Below are 20398 nucleotides of genomic sequence, written 5' to 3'. Positions count from 1 at the left end.
TGTTAATTCCCTACCACTTTGTTTGTAACTCCGTATTGTCTGTACTGTTCTTTTGCTATGTTGTAAAATGTTGTCTGTCTGTTAATGTTTTCCTCCTTTTATTTTTAAAATAAAAAAACTGATAAAGCAACATCTCTATATTTGAAGATCATACACAGAAGAAAAAGTTTTAATGAAATAAATACCAAACAAAATGCATCTTGGTATTTTGTTTTTCACTGTGGCTGTGGCATTTCCAAATCATGATTAATATGTTAAATATTCTGAGAAAATCCTGTAGATGCAGTTTGATTCATCCCAGATAGTCTGCTTTTTAAATCTGTGATAGCCACTGGCAATCACTAGAAGTTCTTATTCTGCTTTGGCATTGCTAAACTAAGTAAAGCAGGTGAGGGGACACCACTTGCCTGGGAATTGCAAGACCTAAGCTCCCACCACAGTTCTGACACACACAGGCTATGTGATCTGGGACCCATCCGGTTACTCTTTAGGCTTCAATTTCATCGCCTATAAATTATGGTTGAACTACATCAGCCCTAACATCCCTTCAAGCCAGTCCAATTCAGCATCCATATTTTATGTATGGGAATCTATTTCTTTAGAACAAACAACACAAAAATTAAATATACATACTTTATATATAAAGCATGCAATCCCACACAACAATTGGGGAAAGAACAAAGTCTATATGTCAGAGAGCCAATCTGTAACTCACTCTGCAATAAAGCTCAGCTCAAACCATTTGCTTTGTTAATTTTACACCTAAGGAGAGACTGCCTCAGGGCATTTTCACCGCTTTCACCAACCTGTCCCAGTTTAGCTTTAGCTATTAAATCTGTAGATTCTAAGAGCAAAATACGAGATTAATAGGTCCCAAGAGTTCCAATATCGCAGTGAACACTTGTGCCCCAGCCTAATCTTCAGTAATCAGCCTTTGCATAGCTCCCAAGTCTCAGCCCCTTTCTCCGATCCCCATTATTTCTCTCTCCTCTCTGAATCAGAGTTTCTGAGCTCCCTTTTATGCTAGTGGCATATGATGTCATTGTGTCTACCCCCAACTGTTCTTAATTTTCTCTCAGTTCAGCTCTCTTGAAGGACTCTCAGCAGGCCCAAAGACACAGCCCTCCTTTCTAGGGTGCAAATGAAAAGCTGGGGTGGAGGGGGAAAAAGGGCAGTTCACCAACCCATAATGACTAATCCCAGAAAAATAAAGGGCAGAGCCCTTTTAATAAACAGAGCACTCCAGGAAGAGGGTGGAGCCAACTGAATAAGTCCCGGGCTCCAATGAGACAAGTGTGCTCTTGGAAGCTGTCATAGCAACAGGAGTTTGCTATCCCAGACGTGGGCTACTTATACCTAAGGCAGCTCTCTAAGATGAGAGCATTGTTCTCTGAGACCATCCTTCCTGCTAGCTGACTTTAAGCTCCTAGCTTTGCCCACCATACCAGCCTGCTGTCTCCCTGTCTAGAGAAAGAGACCTAAAAGGACTGCGGGAGACCTAGGCACATGCAGCTCTCCCCTGCACTGTGGCCCCAGTGTTTTGCGGTGTCAGCAAAAAGCTCCTGATACACCATTTCCCATGGCTCATAATTCTTACTGGATTCATGTTCTGACATCCAGAAGTGCTGCTTGAAAAGTGATGATGTAATGATGCTTTAGAAAAAGCATCTCTGAGGTGGAAAATTTTACCATATAATGGCACCTGCCTGGAGCAGAAAGGGTAGTGCCCATGTGCTATGAACTTTGGAATGAGTTTTCGACTGGGATAGTGGTAACAGTGGTAGAAACTCTTCCCCTTCATCCTGTTTAGGCCAGCAGCCAGTTGAGAAGAAATCCCCTCAGAGTAGGGCAATTCTGAGGGAGGACGGGCAGGCTGGAGGGTAAATGAGTACAATGGAAACCCAGGAGGCAGGGCCGAGTGGCTGAGTGAGCAGCGTTTCTCAGCCCTGGTTACACAGAAGAATCTCCCAGGGAGGCTTTTAAAAAAAAGTTTACCTTGAAATAATTCAGTAATTACTCAAAAGTCATAAAAACAGCAGATAGATGTCACACACGCTTAAGCATTACCCACGTCAGCATCTTGCATAAACGTGGTAGAACTAACCAAACTAACAAACAAACCTTGGTACAATACTATTAATTAAACTACAGATTTTCTTGGTATTTTACCAGTTTTTCTTCTATTGTCCACTGTCAAATTTGGAGTAGTCATCTAAATTCCCTTAGATTCTGCGAATTTATGACAGTTCATCAGTCCTTCCAGGTATTTTATTACCTTGACAAGTTCAAAAGCACTGATCAGTTATTTTGTATAATATACTACACCCATTTTTGTTTTATTGTTACTGTCATTTTTCTGTTTCAGGATTGAATTCAGAATACTGTGTTGCCTTTAGTTGTCATGTTTTGTATTTACCTCCAATCCATGGCAATTTACTAGTGTTTCACTTTTTTTCTGACACTGATGGTTTTAAAGATTAACAGCCAGGTACGCTGTAGAACGTCTCCTAATTTAGGTTTGTCTGATGCTTCCTCATGATTAGATTGGGATTGTATAGTTTGGAGAACAGCACAATGGTAAAGTTTCTAAGGGGGTGAAGACATGAGCATGGCAGACTGTTTTTTGGAAGCGCTGGAGGCCTGGAACCCACGGTCTTGGGCATGCTCAGCAAGCCCTTTACCACTAAGCTACACCTCCAGCCTGATCTTAGCATGGATCACATGGCTAGTGAAATTTCTGCCAGGTTTCTCCACTGCAAAGCTACTATTTTTTAAACCTGTCATGTGGATATAATTATAGATTCACATGAAGTTGCAAATGTAATAGAGAGCTCTTGTGCATCCTTCACTCAGCTTCTCCAAATGATTCCATCTTATGTAACTATAGTACAAGTTCAACACCAGGAAATTGACAATGGTACAAAGTGTACAGCTCAAGAACATCTAATGAAATGTGTACTCTCTTGTAACTCCCACTGCAATTCAGAAACAAGACCAGTCCATCACCTAAAGATCTTCCTCATATTCCTCTTTATAGGCACAATCCCCCTCCAAATAACCCTAACCCTTGAAAACACTCAATCCATTCTCCATCTCTTTAATTTTATCATTTTCCAGATCTATAAATGAAATACATCAGTACACTATCTTACAAGATTTCTTTTTCAATTCATCATAATGCCAATGAGATCCATTTGAGTCGTACCTATCAATATTTCATTCTTTTCTTTGCTGAATAGTATGGCATATCATGGATGCACTATAGTTTGATCAACCACTGACCTTTTGAGATATCTGTGGGTTATTTGTTTTTTTGTTATTACAAATAACTCTGCTATTAATATTCATGTACAGGCTTTTATATAGACATAAGTTTTCATTCCTTTGGGATACATTCCCAGTCATGCAGCTGCCTGATCTTTCTGACACTTTGTTCTGAAGGCAATCCCCTAGGAAGGATGGACAATTACAGTGTCAGGAACAGGAGCTCTGGAATTTGAATCCTACATCTGCTTTGTGCTACGTTGTTGTGTGACCTTGAACAAGTTACTGAAAATCTTTGTCCTGCACATATACTCTATATCCTGTGATAACTTTGTCCTCCAGACATATTTTTACCATGCTTTCTTCCCCAAGAGACTGGCAGGAATGGATTATATTAACAGATTTCATTGGCCTCTGGCTACATGTTGGGTTTGGCCATAAAGGAATTCTGTCCAGGAACCAAAAGTTTAGAGAACAGTGCAACTTTTTACTTGCTTCCTCCTTGTGGGATCACCCTATGGCGGGCTTATGCATCCCTCAAGCAAAGACCCACTGCTCATCTGAAGGCCACCTGCTCTAGAGGGATTTCTTTCTAGATACACTCTCTGTAGATTCTACCTTCCTGCATCCCTTTTGGCTTATAACCACTCTACTATTCTACCCACAGGGTTTTAACTACCTTTCGTGGTTTCTCTGAACCTTGGGCACACGTTTTCAATAATCCGTTTAATAAACCCTTCTTGCTGAGCATGATGGCACATGCCTATAATCCTAGTACTCTGGGAGGCTGAGGCAGGAAGATTGCAAGTTCATGCCCAGCTTGGGCAACTTAGCGACTTGATGAAACCCTGTCTCAAAACAAACAAAAAAATTAAGTGCTAGCTTACTGTAAAGGCCCTGGTTTCAATCTCTAGTATCACTAAATAAAAGAACAGATGAATAAATGAATGAATGAATCAACTCTTGTCAAACTATCTTATTTGAGCATGATATCTATTTCACATGAAAATCACAATACAGATCCTTGCTTCCCTTAACTTTAAAATACAGATAACAATATCTATATCACGTGATTGTTGTGAGAATGTAAAGGAGTTATGTGAAAATATCCAGCACAGTGCCCAACACACACACACATAAACACACACACACATACACACACACACATGCAAAGGACTCTGAATTATCTCCATTTTCACTTCCCCTTCTTCAAGTATCTTTTTCATTAGATTTTAGCACTGGCATTGCTCCTTATAAGCTACATACTTTTTGACAATTTGTTTCCTGTCTTTGAATCTTAGTTTCCACATTTGTGAAAGAAACAGAATTCATTTACCAAATTTACTCACAAATATTAAGTAAGCATCTACTATACACTAGGAGGTATTCTAACAATTACGACTATCCTTCCAATTTTACAACAGTATTACAAAGATCAAAAAAGACATAAGGGGATATTACTTGACTATAAAAATAATAAATTCCTGTCATTTGTGGCAATATGGGTGAGCCTAGAGGATATTATACTAAGTAAAATAACACAGGCACAGAAAAATACTGCATTTTATCATTCTTATATAACAACTAAAAATTTTGATCTCATAGAAGTTAAGAATAGAATAGTGTTACCAGAAGCTGGGTAACAACCAAGTGGGTCTTATCACAAGACTGCAAACTTGTTTTAATACTAGAAAAATGTAATCAATGTAATTCACCATGTTGGCAGGTGAAAGGAAGAAAGCTACATGTTCATTTCAATTGGTGAAGAAAAAGCATTTGACAAAATCCAACACTCATTAATGATATTTTTAAAATTTTACCTAACTAGTTACAGAAGTAAACTTATTCACCTGATAAAGAGCATCTCCAAGAAACCCACAGATAACTTGATAATCAATGGTAAAAATCTAAATGCTGCCTCTCGAAAGCCAGCAAGACATCAACTTTTACCACCTATTCAACATCATACTGGAAGTCTCAGCCAATGCAATAAGGCTAAAATAAATAACTAAAAGGCATAGATATCAGAATAAAAGAAAACTTTATTCATAGACAATATGACTGTCTATGCAGAAAATACCAAAGAATCTACTAAAAAGATGAAAATCTACTAAAAATAACGAGTACCATCAAGGTGATATGACATAAGGTGAACACACAAAAATTAACTGTATTTCTTTACACTAGCGATTTTCTCTTTAAGATTGAAATCGAAATACATGCATAGAGATGTATGTGTGTATATATCTATAAAATATTACAATAGCTCAAAGTAAAATATTTAGGCATAAATTTAACAAAGTACTACAGACTCTGTATGCTGAAAACCATAAACACTGATGAAGGAAATGAAAGATATAAACAGAGACATATTCTGTTTGTGTATTTATAGAACAACAGAGTAAAGATTTCAATTCTTTCCAAACTAATCTACAGATTTAATGCAATTCTGACCAATATCTTAATCAAACTTTTTGTATTTCCCAAAGAGTGTAATGTAAAATTTATAAGAAAAGTACAGGAACCTAAAAGACTGAAACAATTTTGAGAAAGAATAAGGCTGGAGGAGCAAAGTTTCCAATTTAAAGTCTTATTGTACATCCACAGAAATTGGGACAGTGTGAAATTGGCAAAGGGAAGGACACATAGCTCGGTGAGACAGATCAGCATCTAGAAATGTACTCTGACAAAAGTGTAAAAACAGCCAAGTGTGGTGGCTCACACCTGTAATCCCAGCACTTGGTGTGAGGCTGAGGCAGGAGGATCACTGTGAATTCAAGGCCAGCCTGGGCTATATAAAGTAAGTTCAAGGCCAGCTGCAGTACCTAGTGAGACTCTGATTTTTTTTAAAAAGTGCAAAAACAGTTCAGTGGACAAATGATTATCTTTACAACAAATGATGTAGAAACTATTGTACAGTTATGTGGAAAACATCTCAACCCAAACCTCACACCTTGCACAAAAATTAACGCAAGGTAGATTATAGGTCTAAACGCAAACCATAAAACTTTTAGAAAAAGTAGGAGAAAATCTTTATGACCTTGAGTTAGTTGAGGAGTTCTTCAATATGACACCAAAACTTAAGTTTTTCTCTGTGAGAGACTGAAAGAGAATGAAAAGAGAAACTGCAGATGGGGAGAAAATATTTTCAAACCACATATCTTACAAAGGACTCGTATCTAGAATATAAAAAGAACTCTCAGAAATCAATAATAAGAAAAATCCAATTAGAAAATATATGAACACATGCTTCAACAAGGAAGATGTATGAATTGCTAATAAGTACATGAATGTTCTGGTCTGTGTTCATGTATGCATGTCAGATCTGATCAGAACTTGTGCCAGGAAGGAAGGTACAGGAATGAGCATTAGAACCCAGGTCTCGCCTTCATTCTAGACATTTCTTGCCCCTATTATGTCACCATGTAAACACCTTTTTACCCTTGAAAATTTAAGACAAGCACAACCTCTTCTTGAAGTCTTCCCTGACCATCTACCCCAACTCTAGGCTGAGAGTGGAACCTTCTCTTTATTCCCATAACACCCTCTGCATACTCTTGTCCTTTTTATTTTTTATTTTTATTAATACATATTTTCAGTACATAATGTTTACATTTCTCATGGGGAGTTGGTACATGTAATTAACACATCCTAATTCTTTTTGCATTTTCTTCCCTTCCCCTCCCTTCATCTCTTGGTGATTTGCCATTTTTAGAAATAGTGTTTTTCATAGTGTGAATGTTTATGACCTCCTAAAGTTCATATGTTGAAACTTCAACCCCAAAACAATACTATCAAGAAGTGAGGCATTTGGGAGGTGAGCGGATCATGGGGCAAGCACCCACGAATGGGATTACCACGCTTAGAGAAGAGGCCTGAGAGGGCTTGTTAGCTCCTTTCCTCCTTCACCACAGGAGGACTTAGAAGGAAGCCACCATCTACGAAATAAAGAGCCCTTCCCAGACACCAAATTTGCTGGCACCTTGATCTCAGACTTCTCAGTCTCCAGAACTATCAGCAATAAATTGCTCTTATTGATAAATTAGCCAGTCTGTGATACTGTGCAATAGCTCCCCAAATGGATTAAAATAGTGTTTCATAATTGTCTGTTGGTTTCTCTGTTTCCCCGATTAAAGCATAAGCTCCTTAAGAAGAAGAAAAGTGTGAATTCATTTTTGTATCACTAGTACCCAGGATGATGCAGAATATATTTTATAAGTGTTACTGAAAGAATGAAACAAATGATGATTATGAATGGACAGACAGATAGGTAAATAGAGAAGTCAAAATAGAGGGGTGAGTCCTTTTTCTAAAGTTACACATAGTTTAGCCAAATTAGATACCCTGTAATAGCAATCTCATCATTTCTCCACTGTCATGATTATGTGACACTCTGTCACCCCACATCATATGTGTGTGTTTCTGTGTATTAAAATCTGCTTCTGTATGACAATCTGACAACAGAAGAATTACTTCATTTTATCCTCTATACCTGACAAAAAGAGACACCCAAGCCAGAGTCCAAATGTTGTAATGTGACTTAGCCCCTCACTGGGGTTGGACATGGTAGCTGTTAAACAGCTGTACTCGGATGTTCAATCAGGACCATTTATCCCATAGAACATCATTCAGATCCAACTTGCCCTCTCTGAGCATGAGCTCTGTGCCAGATCTATTGCTGGATAGTTTTACACCCAAAATATCACTCAGTACTTACACCAATACTTGCATGTAGTGATTATTATTTCCATTTGAAGATGACACAACTGAGACACCAATGGTAAACAGAGAACACATAATCAGCTCAATGGGACACAGAATAGTAAGTTATTTAAACTTTAACCCCACATTGTACCATTTTTACTTCCCATTAGGAAGCCATTTTATGAGTCTGTGAATTACTAAGATTTTTTTAGCAAGAAAAAGAATTCACTGGAATAAGCAGTAGTCTACATATCATCTGAGTTGACCCCAAATTATGGACATTTAGCTGAGTCATTGGCTTTCATTCCCACAAAATACAAAAGCAAAGACATCCATTGATTAAAGGGAAGACATTCTATCTGCCCAGGGGCCCCATGCTCCAACATATGAATAAGGAAATTTCTGGGGTCTTTGTCTACAGGAGAAGAGACACTCTCAAGAGTTTCTTTCAAAGTAAGGGATAAGAAAAATTGGGGAAGTAAAACAGAGAAGTAGAAGAAAGAACAGTACCAAAATATGTCATTTTGTCTGCCTTAGCAAGATAGGTTCAACATGGTATCATGCCTTGCTTCTTGCCTGCTTTTTAATTGCACTCTTTAGATCACAGATAAAGTGTTTAACTATATCACCACCATAATCATTACAGTGAGTCACAGGGCCCAAAAGCCCAGCTGCGTTTAGGAAAATTCGCTTGCACACGTTTTTTCTTTTTTTACTTCCTCAGTCTCAATACGAATAGTGATACAGTGATGAATAATTTGTCTATCCACAATCATCAATCTCATGGAATTTTGTAAATGTCTATCAAAATTGGCAATAGTGAAGGGAAATACTGTCTTTGGTTTTAAGTAAATCTTATGGCATAAATAATGCAACCTCAGATACTATTCTAGTGAGCACAGGTCAAGCCAAAATGGGCTACGTGAGTCTAAGGGCCCCATGCTAAAAAGATTTTGGATCACATGTTACTCAGTGTAAGGTTTTCATTTCACAAGAAAGGATTTAATACCATCAATTCCAAACAGGCCCTCTGCATTTCATCGGGGGCTTTAAGGAAGGTGGAACACTTTGAACAGGCACACTTTATTTTTAAATCCTTTGTTAGGTACCTGTGTACATACAAGAATGACAAGCAATGGCAAGAGTAAACGTTTTGCCTCATTTTCACAGTACATTTTCCTTAATATGCCTCCAATCAGTAGTGCTCTACCTCTGGAATTGCAAGCCCAACCTGTACCTAAGCACTGTCAAATGAAAAGGAGATAATAAAATTACTAGTGTGTTGCAAGGTGATTAAATTTACATAATGATTCTGGATTTGATTAAATGCCAGAGCCCCATCCAAAAAATTACCCATAGAGGCATTAAATCTTTCAGCCACACACACTCCACCGCATTTATGCTTCATCCACAGAAGCTCCCGTTTATCTTAGGAGAGATTACTGCCATCCCTCCACAGGAACACAGCATGCAGGTAATGCCTGAAAGCTTATTCAGAAGAATGGCAGGGGCTCATGTAGCTGATTTTCAGAATAAATATACGAAAAATGTGAGAGAGGCAGTTATTGTGTTCACTTCATCCAGAGAACAGACCATACCCCAGACTTAGATGCAGTTTTTTCTACCTATTGAAAATGGGATTGGTTTCTTAAAATGCGATCTAAAAACTTCTGGAAGTCAAGGCTTTCTTTCCACTCACAGACTCCAAGGAGTTCACCATGGATTTGCCCTTCCAGGAGCACACTGTGGAGAAGTAAGGCCATGATATATCAGAAATGGAAGCCATTCTTCACAAGTTGGTAGACAACTAGTGCATGTTCTCTCACCCTAAGTACCATTCCAGCGGGGCATTGCCCCTTTTTATTGCAGCATGGCCTGAATGGTAGTCTTTCCAATAAGAACATTCATATACAAATCAAAAGCATGTGCATTAAAGTGATGACATGCAGCAAAGCAAAAGGCACCATGCAACAGCTTCTAGAATACCCATCACATCTATTGAAGTAGATTACACAACAAAATAGCACTTACATGTCATTTGCCTCAAGACCAAGTCATTGAAAATGGACTGCTTCCAGCTCAGCAAGGAAAAGAAGCCTTACCCCTCCAACAGAAGATCAAGGACAGGGACTGTATCATCAGCATGTAGCTCACTGGGTTCAAGATGCTTCAGTCACAGAAAATAGATTAGCTTTCTACCACGATTGGTGTGAACTGGTTGTTTCACACATTCTAAGGTTTAGTAACAGGCAGTCCTGTCCAAGCAACTATAGAATCCTAAACCTTACTAAAGCTCTTGGTGGTGTTCAATGTCCTATGTCTTCCTCTCTTCCAAAGTATCCTAGTGCTTGCTATCAAATGTCCATCAATCTCTCACCAGTCATTTGCAAAGAGTTAGAGGTAGCTATGGTCCGTTCACAGTCTACTTACAGTGCACGTGCACTGCATTTAGTGAAGGTAAGTGGCATGGCTCAGGTCAGTGCATTATCACTAAGTTGTAAAGAGTTAATTACAACTGTGGCAGGCAGGTTGCCTGAGCAACCTGAAGTAGTACTTTAGCATATGTCCAACAATGGTACTTACAAGATAACCTTTTAAAAAGTGCCATTACTGGGCTATTTTTCAAGTGTGTAACAATTTGAATATAAAAAGACCAAATTTCCAGTTGCCAGCACAAAGTAAAGACTATAAACTAGTTACATTAACATTTTCTAGGCATCTGTTATGGCACTTCAAAATATGTGTGAGTGCAATAAATAAATAGTTCTAAAGGACACAGGATGTCTTTAGTATTCTGATTTTTATGTTCATTTTTGTAATAATCATTTGGAAGACTAAAACTAAAATTTTTTTCCCTGCGAAGTATTTTTCTTTATCTCATTGATTATTATGGAAGAGTTCCTGTGAGTCATGAAACTGCCTTGTTCCATTTTTCTTTTTAAAAAAATCCCCAGGGAACTCAGGGAATTAAACTCATAAATTTAATTTCAATATCTGGTAAGCTGTGAGGACAATTATTAAGGCAGTCATTTATGAGTATCTGGGGGAAACCTTAGTGATAAACAGTAGTCAATATGGATTCTTCAAACACAAATCATGCCAAACGAAGCTAATTCCTGTTCACGATAGGATGGCAAGGTGAATGGTGAAAGATGGAACAAAGTTAACCTATCTTAGAGAGGGAAGCATCTGATATAATTTAATCTGACATTCTTATAGAGAGCACCAGAGAAAGATAATAAATAGAGCTAGTAAAAAGAAACCTGATGCAACAGCGAGGACTGGTTTGGTGGAAGCCCAAGGTGAGTGGAGCAGATGACAGAGTAGGATAAATTCTATACACAATACTACATATATCATGAGATAGCCACTCTGGTTCAGTCAACCTGGATTGTAATCTTAGCCAGTTCTTATACAAAGTGCATGTAGGCATATATAATACTGGGGAGAGAAAGATATCAAATGTATTATTAACATATTGGACACATTGAAATCAACCTCATCGGGTATTTCTTTTAGTCAAGTATCTCAAATAGAGAATCTTTACTAAATGCAAACAAATGTAACTGGAAGGAATCTGCCTGTACAAAGGCCACTGGCTGAGAAGGAATTAGGAGCTAAAATGAGGGGGGACAGACGACTCTATGACTTGGGAGGTAGGTGTCTAAGCCTAGAGAGGCAAGCCCAAACTGTCAGCCCAAAGTTCAAGACTTTGTAAACTGGAACATCTCTCCAGTTGTACTTTGTACGACTTTCCACCTTACCGGACCAATCTCTATCCCTGGGCTGTGTGTGGTTCCTCAGCCTAAACCACCTTTTACCTCAAGTGTCTTCCTATAATAATCTTATCAATCCCTTAAAATCAGGCTCAGTTTCTTTCTTTCAAATAGCATCTTTCCAGATTCACTAATTAGAATTATTTTTTTTTAACTCCTCCAATGCTTCGATAGGACCTTGTTTAACTTCCAAATAGACCCTGATCATTGCGTTTCTCTTATGAGAATTAACAGCGTATAAGTCAATTTCCCATTAGATTGTGAACTCCTGGAGGGTGAGAGCCACGGCTTGTTCATCTTTATCTTTTTCACAGCATGTATTCAACAAATATTTGTTGAATTGAATTGGATTGGAAGTAGAATAAATATACCATCTAAGCATTTATTATTGGGAATGCCCCACAACTCCAGGGAAACTGCTACTGGTTTGGCCTTTCTCTTTCCAGATTTTCAGGCTTAATTTCCAGTGCTGGAAAGAAAATAAAAAAGAGTAAAACTAAAAACCTAGAAACAAGCACCCTTACAACCACACACTGAGGAAACAGAGAGCATTTACCTCACATCCCTGACATCTGGAGTGACCTTACTTTTGGATGCTGATGAATTTAGAAATACCCAACGCAGTGACTGAGTCATGACGGCACCCGGATTCTGAGTCCCCAAAGTATGAAGGCAAGGCAGCTACACGACGAGGATTAGAGGCCACCAGAAGGAGACAGAGATAGGAATTGTCTCCTAATTATCACATACCTTCTCTTATATGTCGTATTCAGACAAATTTGAATTCAAAGACTCAATATCCACATTAGGCAGTGCTGATTAGGGAACCTGGAGAACTTTGATATGAAAAATAAAATAAAATAAAATAAAATACGTTTTATTTTTGTTTATTGGTGTTTAGGTCGAAGTTTGGGGTCAATTAGAATTATAGGTTCCAATTTTGAGCATGCAGGTATTAAATAATTATGCCAAACAGCTGCCAATTCTACCTAAGGTCTTCATAATGGGATTACACAAAAAAAGACTGCAGGCTTCATGATGTGGGAATCCCCTTTCAGCTTGAATTATCAGCAGGAAGTGTTTTGTCCCACCCAATATCCTCTTGAGGTCTAGTTTATAATAATGCTAATTCAGCATGAGAGAACTCAGCCCCACCCTCTAGCACAGAGCCTGGTATGAACACATGCTCAGGGAGTGGCTAGTTCTGTGGCTTGCCATTAGAGATTCACAGGCTCCTAAAAGTTAATGCTGTTCTGTACCACTCACTGGCCAAAAACAACTTACTGATTTAATGGAGCCAGTGCAGGTACTGGTTAAACACACAGCTTCTAGAGTCAGATAAACCTGCGTTCAAATTCTAGTTCTTCCATGTCCTAGCTGTGTGATTCTGGGCAGTATCTTTAACTTCTTGTGCTACATCTGTCTCTGGGAGATAATTATCATGCCTCCCTCATAGGTTTATTGTGAAGATTAAAGGAAATGATGCACAGAGATCTAACGTATACCAAGTGAGCAAATAAGAATGAGCTAGAATTTGTAGTTTGAAGGAATAGCCACATGACACATGGTGAAAATAAAAACTACTGAGAACCAAACATGTCCAAAGAAGCCAGAACTTTAAAGTTGATGAAGCCAAACCAGAACATATAGGCTAAGGCTATAGGACAGAACCCATAAAAAGGAGGAAAAAATCACTATCAAATTACTTGTTGGGGCAAACTCTGCAGACCGGTTTGGGAGCTATCTTGAGCGTGAAGGCCAGAGCGGACACATGGTGCTTGGGGATGGAAACAAATGAATGTCATTTTGATCTCCCTGGAGCATCAGGAAGCCACTGAAATCCTTCCAGTGTAAAAATGGATCAACAGGTAGTAGCCTCAATATAGAGAAAAACTAAACGAAATTTGAGGAGAGTGAACGAATACTAAGTTTAAACACTTTAAATGGTTCATCTTCAGTGGTGTATATAGAAAACACATCAAAACCTCAGGGTTTCCCTAAAGTTACATTTCAACTATGCAGACATTAAGAACAACAGCAGGATGGTATGTTGTGGCATGGGAAGTATATCAGGATATACATGGAAGTGTTTGTATACAACTGTGTCTAGCATGTTCCAATCTGCTTCCCAAAAAAGCACACTTAAGTAGATGCACGTACATACCTATTCATATTTGTGTATTGGTGTATATACTCATGCACACTTATATGCATGTAGAACATTTCTGGAATACCACACAAGAAATTGTTGCTGCTATTATGCCTATGGGCTTGAAGTGGGAAGAGATTTTCTTTTCATTTTACATGATTTCATATTGTTTGCATTTTTACCGTAAATACGTATTACTCTTATAATTTAAAAAGGCACAGCAATAGCAGAGAAGAATAGCTCTACAAATGCAGCATGTTGCATAGTGCTTCGCACAAAGTAGGACTCAATAAATACTTGAATGGAAGAACGTCACTCAATCATCTCATCAGCTGGTAAGTGGAAAGGGAGAAAAGTTTATAAAAAAGGAGTAACAGGGGGGAGTAGTGAGATCACAGCAGCAATGTGGAACAGTTTTCACTCCTTCAAAAGAGAAAAAAAATACAAGTCATCGGAAAAAGTCGACAAGTACCTCCCCCACCCAAAGGGTGCCTGTTGTCAAGGATTCTAATATGCTTTGCAAATACTGTCTGTGTGTTTGTGAGAGAGTGTAAAGAGGAGGATCTTTATAGTGCTGATCAGAGTACTGCTATGCTCCAAACAGGGAAGGAGCAGAGCAGAGGTTCAACGCCTCCTCCGGGCCATGAGAGGCGCTTTGTCATAAGGACGCATCTCAGTGAGCAGTCCAGGGACTCTGTGCAAATTACAGTGAAACAATTCAGACAGGCAAGTCACAGAGCACTGTGTTCACAAATATGATGGTTTATTACAAAATGCTTTTCTCCAGAGGGCAGCAGAAATTAAAGATAAAACACTCTACTCGATTATCTTCTATCTCCTAGATTGGCCTTAATTCCATGTAAACCCTAACACTTTTAGTGATGTATAAGGGGGATTTACACTAATAAGTCCTAAATGGAAAACACAGACACATATCAGCAACACTGAATGCAAAGGAAAAAGAGTCACCTTTACTGATTCATCTCGCCATATTCCAAGGTAATTATGAATTTCTAGAATGTTTTTGAATTTATAATTTTGAAAGGAATTACAACTTTACTGAAAGCCTAATAGACGAAGCTCTCAGGGTCAAGTTAACACACATGTGCCATTCTCATTGTTCAATGTATTATGCTTATGGTAGGTAACCAAATCCCTGAAAAAATACGAAGGAAAAGTAGGGAATGCTGGCCCTACAGTGAGCACAGTATATTTTTTTTATTTTTAACAAGCACAAACACTCTTTGGCCAAGGTAGCTGGAATGAGTGCAGTGGCTTTCTTGCCACTAGAAAAGTCCATAGGAGAGTTACATCGAATGAAACCCACCTATACTGATCATTTTGAATTTTGTGATTGAGCAGTGAGGGCATCTTTATAAATATATTGGCTGTTTTATTTTTTAGACTCTCCTATTTCTCTCCTTTCTATTTTACTTGAGGACAATTACTCACCAAATGGCCCACAAAAAGAAGAAAAGCATAATGGGAACCTGGGCTTCTCGTTATCAAAGAAACTTCATCTCTTTCTTTTCCTTTTCTTCTCTTCCATAGTTACTGTCAGATCAGATTGCTAGGCCTGGCTGCACTACCAACTTCCCGTGTGGCCTAAGAAGGTGGACTGTGCTCTCTCTGCTTCACTCTTCCCATCTGTGCAACGTGGAGCTGGGTGAAATGCATGCTGAATTTCAACAACAGTGACTCCTTTAAGTCTGAAGACACTCAGAAGTTCTTGATCCCATTATCAACCTGACAGAGCAGGACACCCTCTCTAGTCAGATCCTCTCACGGTGGAGGAGGCCTGGATAACAGGGATCTCCTTGGGGAAGTAAAGGTTCCCTGACAGGAAGGTGAGGGCCTTCCGTGCAGGCTCTGGATTGACATCTCAGGAATCTGAGTCAACATACCTTGTGGCAGTCTCCATGGCACCACGTACACTATGTAGACACAGTCATCAATCACGAAGTATTACCACATGAGCAGTACTCACTTAATACCTGCTGACCAACTGGCCACTTTGGTGAACAAACTCATAATGACAGCTCAAGCAAGGACCCATGACCCTGCTACTGAGCTGCTCAAAGCCACATTGCCATCTTCATGATGTCTACTTCAGTGAAGGTTCTTCAGGAAAATGGAACCATAGGAGACACACACATACATATACTGTCTTAATGCATTTTGTGCTGCCATAACAGACTGCCACAGACTGGGTAATTTATAAAAAACAGAAATTCATCTCTCACAGTTCTGGAGTCTGGAAGTCCAAGACCTAGGTGCTGTCAGCTTCGGTATGTGGTAAGGGCCCAGTCCCACTTCCAAGACTGCATCTTGACCAATGCATCCTCCAGAAGGGAAAAACGCTATCATTGACATAACAGAAAAACCCAGAATGCAAGAACCAAGACAGTCAGCAAAGGGAGGCCCAACTAGCCCTTTTACGATAAACCCATTCCTGCAGTGGTAGCATTAATTCACTAAAGACAGCAGAGATCTCACAGTCAAATTAGCTCTCAGAGTGCCCTACCCCCAAGTACTGTCATAATGGCAATCAAATTTCAACATGGCTTCCAGAGGAAAAAGTACTCAAACCATAGCTTGTGTGTGTGTGTGTGTGTGTTTGTGTGTGTGTGTGTGTGTATGGTGTGTAAATGTTGGAATTTTTAACAAGTATTAATTACACTAAAAGACACATTGCCATGAATCCCACTCAAAATTCTCCCCCTTGTTTGGTACACAGTTATTGCACCTTTTTTTCTTTCCTTCTTTCTTTTTCTTCCTTCCTTCCTTCCTTCCTTCCTTCCTTCCTTCCTTCCTTCCTTCCTACCTTCTTTCCTTCTTTCTTTCCTTCCTGTCTTCCTTCCTTCCTTCCTGTCTTTCTTCCTTCCTGTCCTTCTTCCTTCCTTCCTTTCTTTCTTTCTTTCTTTCTTTCATTTATCTTTATGGGCACATGTCCGTAGCACGTAATGTTTCCATTCCTTGTGTGGAGCTGATACATGTGCATAACACATCTCAACTCCTTTTTTCACCCCTGTCCCTCCTCTCTCTCCACCTCTTTATCCCTTTTCCCTTTAAGCAAGATCTATCTCTCTACTTGCTATTATTTATCTTTTATTTTGCTCTTCATTTGCACTTTAAGTTTCTCATACAAGAGAAACCCCTTGGCACTTTCTGAAGCCGTTCTGGAAGCCCTCCTTCCTTAGTGTCTTCACGCGGTGCAATAAAAAAATCCAGCGAAAGCTGCTGCCAAGTGCTAGCCAACAGAAAGGCAGCCTCGTGGAAACACTATGGTGTGTCGTCATCTACTTTGTTCATGGAATCTGGCACTGAGCAACTTCTGGCTCTTTCCTAAAGACAAAATGACCATGTAAACTATGTTTTAATCAATTTAGGACATTGAGACAACCATGATAGCACAAAAGAAAACACTCACCAAAAAGAACTGCGAGAATGGCTTCAGAAAGTGGTGTGAATGATGGGAAGTAAGGGTGATTAATAGCAATGTATCATCTACTGTAATATTTGCTATTTAAACGTTCATTATGTATTGATCATACCTTGTGTGTATGCGAATTATGTTTTGAATATATATGGGAGATTTTAAGGAATTGGATCATGTGATTACAGAAGCTGACAAGTCTGAAACTTGTAACACAGGATGACAAGCTAAAAACCTAGGTAAAAACTGACATTGCAGTCTTGAATCCCAAGTGTACAATGCAGGAACAGGGTTTCTATGTTACAGTTTTGAGGCAGAATTATTCCCTTTTCTTTTGGAAACCTCAGTCTTTGATTTCAGATTCTTCAACTGTTTGGATGAGGCCCACCCATATTATGGAGGACAATCTGCTTTACTCAAAGTCTGCTGACTTTAAGTGTTAATGTCATCTAAAATCTATATTCACAGCAACATCTAGAACAGGGTTTGACCAAACAATTGGATGTCATAGTCTAGCGAGTTGACAAATAAAATTAACAATCATCACACCCAAATACTGACTGCCTTTGCTGATCATGCAAGCCACTTAAAAATTCTCTTCTTATCGAAGTTTTACCTTGGATAGCTGACACTGGCTTTGTACCCTTTGCCTGGGCTGTAAATCCTGCCAGAAATTATAAAAATAGTCCCTCACATCGGATCTTCCCTTCTACCCTTTCACTGCTTCCAATATAGCTTAAGTCTAAGCTGCGAAACCAGCAACAGTAGGCACCAAACACATAGAAGCCAGTAGCCCCTGTACGGTAGCTCAGGAAATGCCTCTCCACTCAGGAAATTCCTCTCCTTCCAACTTCCTCCTGTATCAACTCTGCTGGCTCCCTAAAGCTCTTGGCTTTGTATACCGTCTCCCCAGTCTCATCTAGCTGCAAACCAGCGCTTTTACCTTCCTTCTGACCTGTGGTTCCCTTAGGATACTTATTTCAATCTTTTCTGTCTGCCAACACTAGGCAAAATATTTTGTTTCTGAACCCCATCCATCTAGGAAGGAAGACCATATAACCTATATAATGTGTTACATTTCTTAAAACACTTTTACATCCACTACCCACTAGCTGGTATTCTCTGATGCCACCTAAGAGCTTACAGACAAGCAAAAATATCATCTTCACAAAGCCTCACTTGGCAGATGAGGAAACTGAGGTGCAGAAGGAGTAATTCTTCAGCACGAGGGTGCATAGCTAGCCAATACACATTCCTGTAGTTGAAGCCTAGGTCTCTGAGTTCACTCACTGAGCCAGAAGCAACTTTGTGAGGAGTTAAATACTACTGATCTGACTACTATTAACAATGTCACCTTAGATTCATATATAACTTTGCATCCAAAATGATCACAACAGCATTTCCCACTTTTCATCTAATTATCTCCTGCTGGTTCAAAAATTCCCAAGAGATCCCGTTCCCTACCTTAGGCTGCAGAGATGAAAAGGTTCTCTTTCACCATCCATCTTAGAAGCTTAACTCAAATTTAGCCTACAAGGCCAACTGATGTCTGCAAAGCTGTTTGTTAACTGGTGTAGAGTGAGTGAGAGTCTGGACACAAGAGCTTTCATCCTGAGAGATGGGCACACAGAGCTAGGTCCATGTAGGCTACAACTACATGGGTGGGAATAGACCAGCCTGGGGAGATACAGAACCAAGACACCAGGCAGACGCATGATGGCTCTGAGGTGAGGGTCTCCAATGGAAGGTGAGAAGTAGAAGTTAACAATCTACATTATAAAGGCTTAGACATGAGGGACAGACATTGCCACAGAGCAGAAGGAGCAGATTTTAGAGGCTTTGGTAACAAGTGGCAGTAGATAGAGGTCCATGCAATACAGACAGCAACTTCAGTGAGGACCAACAGTAGCCAACAAAGAGCTATGCTGGGTGACAGGCTCTGAGGTATCCTGGAGTCTCCGATGTAAGACACACAGATGTCTCTGCAGACAGGCAGATGGGAAAGCCCAGGGAGTCCTGGCAATGGCCAAGTCCAAACTGCAAGACTGTGAAGAGCAACTGAATTCCAGTTCTTGATACACAAATACACCAAATCTGGAGCCAAGACAGGGACCCAGGTTTTCTGGTAAAAGACAGTGGCCACGTACAGACAGTGAGCTCCTGGATGTGGGAGGGAAGACAAGGTGTCGGTCACAGAAAGGTGGCAATTATCTATTTATTAAGACTAAGGCAAAGAGTCTGACTTGCACTTGCAGCCAAGCTGCATCAACGACCTCCCCTCGCCAACTCTGTACCCTTTAAATCTCTCCTGACTGCAGACAGGGTGGAGCCCATAGCCTTGATGGGTGTCGTGGAGTGGGGATCTGGGTATAATCTGGAGAGTCATGTTTTTGAATCCAGTTGTGAGGAAAGGAGGACATAGAAAGAAACATAAAGCAAATAAGCCCATATGGGGGTTCTGGCGTGGAGAGATCACTTCCCTAACTGGTAGAAAGTCTGTAGGGAAACCCCCGTCTTTTTTACCGAACACCCAGCACTCTGATCCAGGCATCCTGGGATGTGGCTGTCTCTCATTCTACAAAGTGTTAGTAAGTACCCTCCACAGTCATAGCAGGATGAAGAATAATCCTATTTCAGAGTCCCAAGAACGCTGAAGAGTTCAAACCCTAGCCTGAGAAAAGGGATATCTGCACTGAGACCTGCCTAAGATCCACACAATGATTTAATCATAGAAGCTGGAATTTAGGTTTCCTGACTCCCAGCCCAAGGTTCTTTCCACTGAACTCCAAAGATGAATATTTGAATGCCCACACAAATTTGAAGATGGCTTTATGACAGCCCAATTTCCATCCATACCTTGGGCAATCAAGCTGATTTATCTCATTTGGTTTCAAAACACACATTTATAGATGTAGATCAGAAGTTAGAGAGACTTCAACAGTCATCATCTATAATAAATTAACTTTCTTTCCAAAGCCTGACTTACTTTGTCATTTGAAAAATAAAGGAAATACCTACACTATGTACCCCACTACAAAGTGTGCTATGTTTAGCAGATTTCAGTAACAT

This window comes from Chinchilla lanigera, unplaced genomic scaffold (assembly GCF_000276665.1).
Source record: "Chinchilla lanigera isolate Chin_1 unplaced genomic scaffold, ChiLan1.0 scaffold00097, whole genome shotgun sequence".
Classification (NCBI taxonomy): Eukaryota; Metazoa; Chordata; class Mammalia; order Rodentia; family Chinchillidae; genus Chinchilla; species Chinchilla lanigera.
This window is presented reverse-complemented; position numbering follows the sequence as displayed.